We start from the raw sequence: 9051 nt of genomic DNA, 5'->3' as shown, positions 1-9051 counted from the left end.
CAAAAAGTGTTTGAGAAGTGAAAATTGTATCGCATCTCCTTAAACCCTTTCAAATGCCAATTTTGGGTTAAACATGGAGTCATTTTAGGGTGTATATTGTCCAAAAATGGGATTTCCATAGATGAGAGAAAAATTAAAGCCATTTCCAATTTGCCACCACCTACAAACTATAAAGGAGTTCAAAGGTTCATGGGCCATGTTGGTTATTACAAGCGATTTATTTTTAAACTTTCTTGAGATAGCTCGTTCTTTGTACGAGCTTATTATTGAGTTCCACTGGACCGCAGAGTGTGACCATGCTTATGAGTCATTAAAAAAGACCTTAACCAGTGCTCTCATTCTACGAGTGCCCGATTGGAATGTAATTTTCCATGTCCATAGTGATGCATCGAACTTTGCTATTGGGTGTGTTTTAGCTCAACCAGGAGAACATAAATTGGACTACCCCATTAGCTTTGCAAGTCGTCAATTAAATGATGTTGAGAGGAACTACACCACTACAGAGTGGGAAGGTTTAGCTATGATTTATGCAGTGAAGAAATTTTGCTACTACCTTCTTGCCAACAAGTTTGTTTCCTATGTTGATCATTGTATCTGGTAAACAAACCTTGTTCCATGGAAAGAATTACACAATGGTTGTTAATTCTTCTTGAGTTTGATTTTACCATTGTGGTGAGACTTGATAAAAGACATGTCATGGCAGATCATTTGTCTTGCATACCCAATGGTGAAGCCCCTACTAGAATTGATGATGAATTGCCCAATACTTCCCTATTCCTAGTCTAGACCATGCCTGAATGGAGTGAGAAGATTGTGAACTTTTTCGTTAACGGTTTTCCACCCAAAGAGCTTCGTAAGGATATAGCTCAGCAACTGTTAAAGGACTGTGAACCTCATTCTCTAATTGCATGAACTCTATACAAGCTAGGGAAGGATGATATTCTTAGGCATTTTTCTCTTGAGGATGAGTATTTATACATACTCCAAGAAGCCCACATGGGTATAGCCGGAGGACACACTATAACACGTCACACAAAAATCTACGCAGATACCAACGAGACAAAGATTCTTTTAAAAGTAAAATACCATGGAATAAGCATCATAATAAATGCCAATATCACAGCGTCAGTATATGCACCTACAGAGGCCATCGGAATACACGCTATTATATGCGCCAAAATAAACGCAGTTATCTAAGCCAGAAATGTTTTCATATATCCATGCTTGTTCTGAGGCCCATACCGACACATGTATTGAATTCTGTTTCAACGACCAAACCTGCAATTATTTTTGGGCAGAGAGGGTTGGGAATTGATGCTGCATGTACTAGAGCAACAGAAAACAACCCTCTCTACCCAAAGGAAGAGTGCACAAGCAATCGCACTCCACCTACAAGTTGATGCTAAAGTGTGAGTGTATACAAATTAGCAAAATTGTAAAAAGAACAAAACCACAAAATCAAAAGCTTAATCATGACAAGTTCTCAAAAGCATAACCATAACAGCGACTCCCAAACCATAGGCACAACGGCATAAAGATTTTATAGCCATAATTAAAACATGATTCGAAAACTGCAAAACCATAAACATAACCCACTTCCCATACCATAACTTTCTTGTCATACCATAACCATAACAACCATACCACCATTGCAAAACCATAACCATAACCATAATTTGATTGCCAAACCATAACCATCACATGATTGCCATACCATCATTGCAAAACCATAACCATAACTTGATTGCCAAATCCTAACCATACTATGATTGCCATACCATCATTGCAAAACCATAACCATAACTTGATCGCCAAACCATGACCAAAACCTCTGTGCCATTCCATAATTTTGAAACAAATCATAATCACAAACGGAATGCAAAACCATAAACATAAAGCACTACAAAACTATACATGCAAACAATCACTGAGTAAGACTGTATCAAGAAGACCACAGCTACAAAAATGATTGTACCAAGAAAACTGTATCAAGATGATTGAGTAAGACTGTATGAAGAAGACCCTCATGGTAATGCCTCCCAATCAATGTCCTCTCCCTCCTCCTGCAGGTGGGTCAAAGGGCCACAAATCCATGCTTGTACCTATACTTCTCCTCTCGGCATGTTGGAAGGCGCTTCATGGCAACTTCCTGCAAAATTATGGTTTAATCATGAGATAAATCTTCAAATAACATATATATTTTCAACAATGCAAAGCATACGTATAATACTTACAAACTCATATCAAAGTGTGTCGCGGCCTCCACTCCCAAGATGTGATGCTCCAAAAAAATCCAAACGTGCTCTTGCTGCATCTCTCTTCTCTACTGAAATCTGTCAGGATTGTCTTGTGTCTCTCATGCAATCCCCGCCCATTCCTCTGCATCCAACCATGCCAGCTTTGGACTGTCGGCATTGTACGTGTCTCTTCTCTTTGATTGATGGTGTGACATTGTGGCCTTCGCCACACCCAAAATCCAGCCATTTGAGATTAGATCGTACCCCTCTGTCGGCTTGTGCTCTGTGAATGGACTCGACAATGTAACTCCTTCTTTCATCGTCGAGATTATCCCAAATCTGCATCATAGAGTGACCAAACTAAACTGTACAGAGTTGTCTAATCCTCTGTTACATGGCCTTTTCGACCCTAAAAACAGTCCCATCCCTGCTCTTGTACACCTTGCTAGGATCATGATCATGTGATCCCCAAGCGTATGTGGTGTGCCAATCGATGAACTATCTACTAAAGAGAGTGGGGGATTCTATCTCGGTGGTGTGGACGCATCGGTAAACCACTATACAATAACCACCACCTCCAGAATGACACCTACCTCGTCTCGAGGATGAACCGCCATCAATGTAGGGGGCACACTAGTCCTTGGCGTAGGGGGCACACTCGACTGAGGTGTGGGGCAGGTCGATGTAGGGACCACACCAGTCCTAGACGTAGGGTTGGAGGAACCTATTGCCCAAAGGTTCTGTGTCATTGGCGATCTTCCCTAGTGTTGTGAACTGTGTCAAAAAGAGACCCATCTGCTCGGGTGACATGCCGATCGGAGTGATAGGAAAACTAAAACTAGGAGAGTATGGCTCATCGTCATCGGCCATGGCTATAGATACACAAATAACACCCACAAAATATATTATTTTATAGAAGAAATGCTTAATCAATACAAATAACTAATAAACGAATCACCAACACAAATGAATGAATCTAAAGTGTATTGTAGACTAATAAAAAGAGTTTTACAAAAGAGTTCCTAGCAAAAATCATTAGTTAATCTCTCATCTTCTATGAGATCTCATGCACCAAAGATGTCTATCACAATCTGTACTTCTGCATCTTCATCATCAAACCCTACTTCTTCGTCGCTCTCCGCATCAGCTTCAATATTTGACACTTTATCTCTAAGTTCGGGCATATGCTCACCACTGACCTCTAGATCAAATTCCAAACTTATATCATCCGTCGTCCTTGCACTTTGTTCATGAATCACCTCTTCGACCTCAACGCCCAATCCTTCACACACTTGCTTGCTCCGTGGAGGAGTGCTTTATTTTTGGGAGCTTTTAACTTAGAGCTTTTTTTAAAATTATTTGGTCTTTTCAAGTTGTGGGTAGAATTTCAAAAAATCTTGTAGTTGTACAATTTTTTTGACTTTCCAATTGCATGATACTTTTTGTTTCGTAGAATTTGGCAAAATCTTATAGTTGTACAAAGTCCTTTGACTTTCCAATTGCATGATACTTTTTCTTTCGTATATTGTCAACCTTCACTTTCTCAATCCACGTTAATATCCCAATTTCCTTAGCTTTCCAATTTCAAATTTTCCATTGCACCTCTCACTGGTTCAGCCTTAAATAAATAAAAACTTTTTCCTTTTTCAATTTGAGGAGACCTCATCAACTCTTAAAAACAATAGTCTACTCCCTTTATGATAGGTTTTCAAGTCAAGGGAAACCCAGTGATGATAAGTGCAATGTGATTAAAATCTACATAAAATACATGATCTCAAGTGTTGATCGAGTGGATCAACACCTTAAATCTAGTAGCAAAGCATTGAGTAAAAATGTCCAAACAAGCCATGATTTGATAGTAATCTTGATTAGAAAGAGTAAAATTGTGAGGAATATGTTGAGTCTATAGATGTTGAGCTTCATGAAGAGTGTCTCTCTACTAAAACAACCATTTCTTCAAACACTCTTTATTTTAAGAGGAAATGTAATCACTAAGCTTAAAGTCGTTGTCATTAATTTATTTGGGTTTTTGGCCATAATATGTAGCATAGGATGTTTGCAAAGACGTTTTTGTCATCTCTTAAGACACCAACTTCTAATTTCTAAAGGAAATAAGTTCTTGTGTAGGTAAGCAAAACAAGAAACGGAGATCTAGTGTGTCAAGGTGGAAAACAAGGGAGAAATGCATAGAAATCCATTTGAGAAAATAGGTATGGTGTAATATTAGTAGGCTCTTTTAAAGATCTACCACCTAAAATCCAATTACATATAGCCATGTCCCTTGAAGGGAAAACAATTCCAAAAAGGTGATGTAGAATTCATAGCAAAATACCCTAATCAATATCCACCAGTAGCTTTAGCCAGAGTTCAACACTCTTGTTTTCCCATAGAGGGCACCGCCTGAGTAGCCAATATAACTTAGTGCATGTTCCATTATTTGGCTTCTATAGATGTTCCAAATTTTGACCCTATTATATACAATCTTGGTGCTATCACAGACAATATCATTGAATTGAGCTACCACAACATTTTTCTCAAAAACACAAAGGTTTTCGACTTTCCAAATCTGCTTCAAATAGTAGTATTTCACTATATGAGTGCACAGAAGAAATGCTTCGTGCTGAAATATTCTTCCCCTTAATACCAAGTCATTCCTAAAGAAGAGCACCTTCCAAGTCCTTTGTACCCATTTGAAAATTTTGGTGACAAGACCTTGCAAGAAAGGGTAGTCTTTGAATAGATGCAAGGGATCTTCAAAAGCTGCTTTGTACCCAAAGCAAGTATCTATGCAAATCCCTTTGGCAAGAATCTTAATCCTAGTATAGGTAGGCCCCCACAACACCTTCCAGGTGATTATCTTCATTGAGCATGACCATTTTGCTACCCAAATGTTGTTTACACTTTTTAGACACTTGTCTTCTAATCAATTCACCCTTGACAATTTGATGAGCGGAGTGAACTAGACCACCCTATAAATTCCATAGAGATCAATAGCCTTTTAATTAGATTCAAACTATGCACGGCCACCGACTAGTCCACATTCTTGCAACAGTAGTTGTCGTCATTCTAGAAATGTGTCAACTTGGAGATTCCTTTGTTATTCCCCTTTCTAGTAACTTCCCTCCAAAAGATACTCCTTCTAGCTTGGAAATCCAAGGGACTAATGTAAGTTGGAGCACCTAAAATATATAAACATCTCTTCTCATTCAAGTGATGATACCACTAATTTTCTCTTTTGAAGTATCTCCCCTATGCAAACCCCCTAGCAGCTAAACCCCTTTGATTCAAAAAATTCAAGCTTGGAGCTAGAAATTTGTCACGCACTTAGTATGATCCTTCCATGGGCCTCATTTCTAAAAGCACTCTACTTTGTCAATCATATCCCAAGCCATGACCGCCTCATCTTGCCTTTGATTTGTTAGGGAAACTACTAGCTTTGCACACATGGCTTTTGCATGTAGTGCTGGGTTCAAGATCCCAATGTTACCTAGGTCCCTTGATCTTATCACCCAATCTCATTCCCCCCACTACCATTGAAATGTGTCTCTTGTAATATTCTTCCATATGAACCTTTTGATGCGTTTTAAAATTTCTTTCCAATTACATATAGCCACGTTCAAAACAATTGAGACAAAGGATATGTAAAGAATCATGAAGGAGTTAAATATAGCCACTTTGTTAATTATGAAGGAGTTAATTATAGCCACTTTGTTGTGGAAGGGAAGGAGTGTATTGTCCCATCTTCTAATGTTATTGTTAGTTTTGTTTGGAACTTAGTGAAATCCTTGTTTGTGTGAGATGTCCACCCCTAGTGGTGCATTGAGGTTTTTAAACACTTTGACTTTTGAAATAATCTTTTGGTAGGGCTAATCTAGTCATTTCCAACTAGTTGAAATCAATCTTGATTTTTCAATGCCGCACTTAGGGGCTGATGTAGTTTCAAACATTTGGACATTCTTAAGAGTTCTTCTTAGCATTTGGGAGTTGGCTTTTATGAAGAGTAGAGGATTGTCATCAATCAAACTCATAATCATCCTTGAATCTCCCCTTCTGTACCATTTTCCTCAAGCAAAGACACAAGTGGATGTGAGCCAATTGTAAAATGTAGCAAGGCAAGTGGAACATTTTGCAACACTCCTACTACATTGCGACCAACAGTACATTACATTACCTCAACTTGTTAGAGATTAATGTTATCAAACAAGCTAATCTTTATTCTTGTACATGTGAAATCATTTGATCCTCTTAGTAATGAAAGGTCTATAAACCTACCTTTCTATTGATCTCAAAGGAATTTTTCCTTATCATCTTGCATAAAAAATTTCTCGTATTTGTGTTTATCATGTGCAAGTAATCTTGTTTGGTTTTCTCTCTCTCTCTCTCTCTCTCTCTCTCTCTCACACACACACACACACACACACACACACACACACACACACACATCGGATCCTAGCAAAACTGATGTTTGTGTTTGTGTTTCTGTGTCACAAAGTGTGTTTGTGTGTCTCTCACACACACATTGGACCTCAATAAAATGAATGTGTGGTGTTTGTGTTTATGTTTGTGTGTCCCAAAGTGAGATTGGTGGAGGAAGGGCAATAGTTTTTGGAGCAATGACTTTCACATATATTTTTTTCAATTGCATTATTATTTGTAAGATTCTCGGTATTCCCAACTCTGATTGTCAAGTTGTCTCTCTTACATCCAATGTTTTGTGCCATTTTGACTTTCCTATTGTAGCTAAGGTAATCATTAAAAGAATGGACTAGGACAATGGACCGTCTATATGTTTGAATTTTGCAGGAAATTGGTACAAATTGCTATAAATATAGTTTATTTTTTTTCCAAAAATGGATTGCATTTACTTGATGAAAGAGCCACATTGGCGGATGAGCACGCAGTCTATTCGTGTGCGCTCGGACGGAGTGCGTGCTCATCCGCCAACGTGGCTTTCTTTTTGCTCCCTCTCAAGTGGCCTTCTTAAATTTTCAAACGGATGAAAGCTCTCACCAAGTGTGAATTAAGGCCAACTTGTGACAAGATACTTTATAAAATGTTTTAAAAAACTTGAGCTCACCGATCGTCTGCGCGCGCGCGAACGAGCAGCGTGCTCTTGAACGAGAGGAGGACTCCTCTGGCTCGTCACATCCAGACCCTCCATCACGATGGTGGCTACAGAGGATCTGTGTCTGGCTGTTCCCTTGCCTGGAAGGCGTCGTCCGACAGCTCCAGCAGCAACATGATGGCAGTTGTAGCGTCATCATCAGCTCTTGAAAATTGACAATGAAATTTCATTGGTAATTTCTATGCAACCCTCCTGGAGCACAAGATCGCAATGCTGACACACATGCTAGGGAGTAAACCAAAGAAAGATGCAACGCATAGTCTGAGAGAGAGAGAGAGAGAGAGAGAGAGAGAGAGAGAGAGAGAGAGAGAGAGAGAGAGAGAGAGAGAGAGAGAGAGAGAGAGAGAGAGAGAGAGAGAGAGAGAGTATTTGACTTATTGGAGATTATGGGACCAAATGAAACATGTTGCATGCTCATTAATGTTGCAGGGCAACATGGTGTGCATAGCAAGGTTGGGTGTTGCAGGAGCATTCCATGCATAAGAGGCAGCGTGGAGAGGGTCAGATGGTGCTTCGTCCTCTTTTGCAAGGGAGGCGGCAATCTTGGGTGCAGCAACAAGCAGGTTCGTCTCCACGAGGTCTACAAGTGCCATTGCATCAGGGTCGTTGTTGACAGCAAACCAACGGAGAACTTGGCATCCATTTTTGGCACTCTTCTTTTCTCCAGGCTCTACCTCAACATCTTTGAAGAGCTTGGGAAGTTTGACAAGCTGGAGAGTTTACACATTTGCAATAATCTTGTCGATCACATGGTTGGAAATATGTATGCTCAATTCCAAGAAGAGGAGCAAGAAGTTGCTGCTTTGCAAGGATTGACTGGACGATTTTATGTAGGCCGCCCAAATATTATTGTAGATTGTTCACCACTTATAGATTTTGGAGAGGCTATTTGTCGACAGCTTGAGGAAATTGTAATTGGGGTGGATATGGTAACTTTATGCATGTTATGCAAATTAGCAGGGATCGAGCTCAAAAGAAAGATGTTTGGAAGCTACAAAAGGCATGTAGGAAGTAGGAGCTGCAACCCTCAAATCAAATTATAATCCTTGGAGAGATTACGACACACGAGAATGATATGGAAGTCACATGCATTCAAGGTATGCTTATGAATATGGAGATTCTGATGTTCAGAGATCACATTCAAGAGGTTCAACCAGAGGGTATAGTCCTGCAAGTCCACCAAGGCATAGAGATCAAAGCCCCATCAGGTAAGGGAGTACTGAATGCAGAGCAAAGATACAGTAGTGGAAACTTGAACATGAAGCAACTCCATTTGACATGGCTAACGTGTTCTTTTGCAGGATCAAACCATAGATGTTTCCCTTGCAGTTGTGTCTTTTGCAGGTTATTTGTCGGTCAGAGCACAACAAATGAAATGTAACAAAAGAAGTAGGTGTTTTAGCTTTCATGAAATCAAACTTTACTAACTTGCAAGATGAAAATTGCGGTGTAAGTCAAATGCAGAAGTATATTGATGCATTGTAAGGGATGAAATGTAAAGATGTATGGATATCAAGTAATGTAGTATAGAGAAAGTTTTCCCAAAGAGAGAGAGAGAGAGAGAGAGAGAGAGAGAGAGAGAGAGAGAGAGAGAGGATCTGGTGTAGCACCTGTACCCATGTTGGAAACATTTCTTAGAGAGAGAGAGAGAGAGAGAGAGAGAGAGAGAGAGAGAGAGAGAGAAATAAA

The 9051-nt window shown here is 39.5% G+C and overlaps 1 pseudogene; it reads left to right on the top strand.

Moving 5' to 3' along the window:
• The first annotated feature begins 7748 nt into the window (after nt 1-7748).
• LOC147427024 (splicing factor U2af small subunit B-like) lies at nt 7749-8607 on the top strand (annotated as a pseudogene).
• The last annotated feature ends 444 nt before the right edge of the window (nt 8608-9051 follow it).

Source organism: Adiantum capillus-veneris, chromosome 24 (genome assembly GCF_014529385.1).
Source record: "Adiantum capillus-veneris isolate H3 chromosome 24, ASM1452938v2, whole genome shotgun sequence".
NCBI classification, from domain to species: Eukaryota; Viridiplantae; Streptophyta; class Polypodiopsida; order Polypodiales; family Pteridaceae; genus Adiantum; species Adiantum capillus-veneris.
This window is presented reverse-complemented; position numbering and strand designations above follow the sequence as displayed.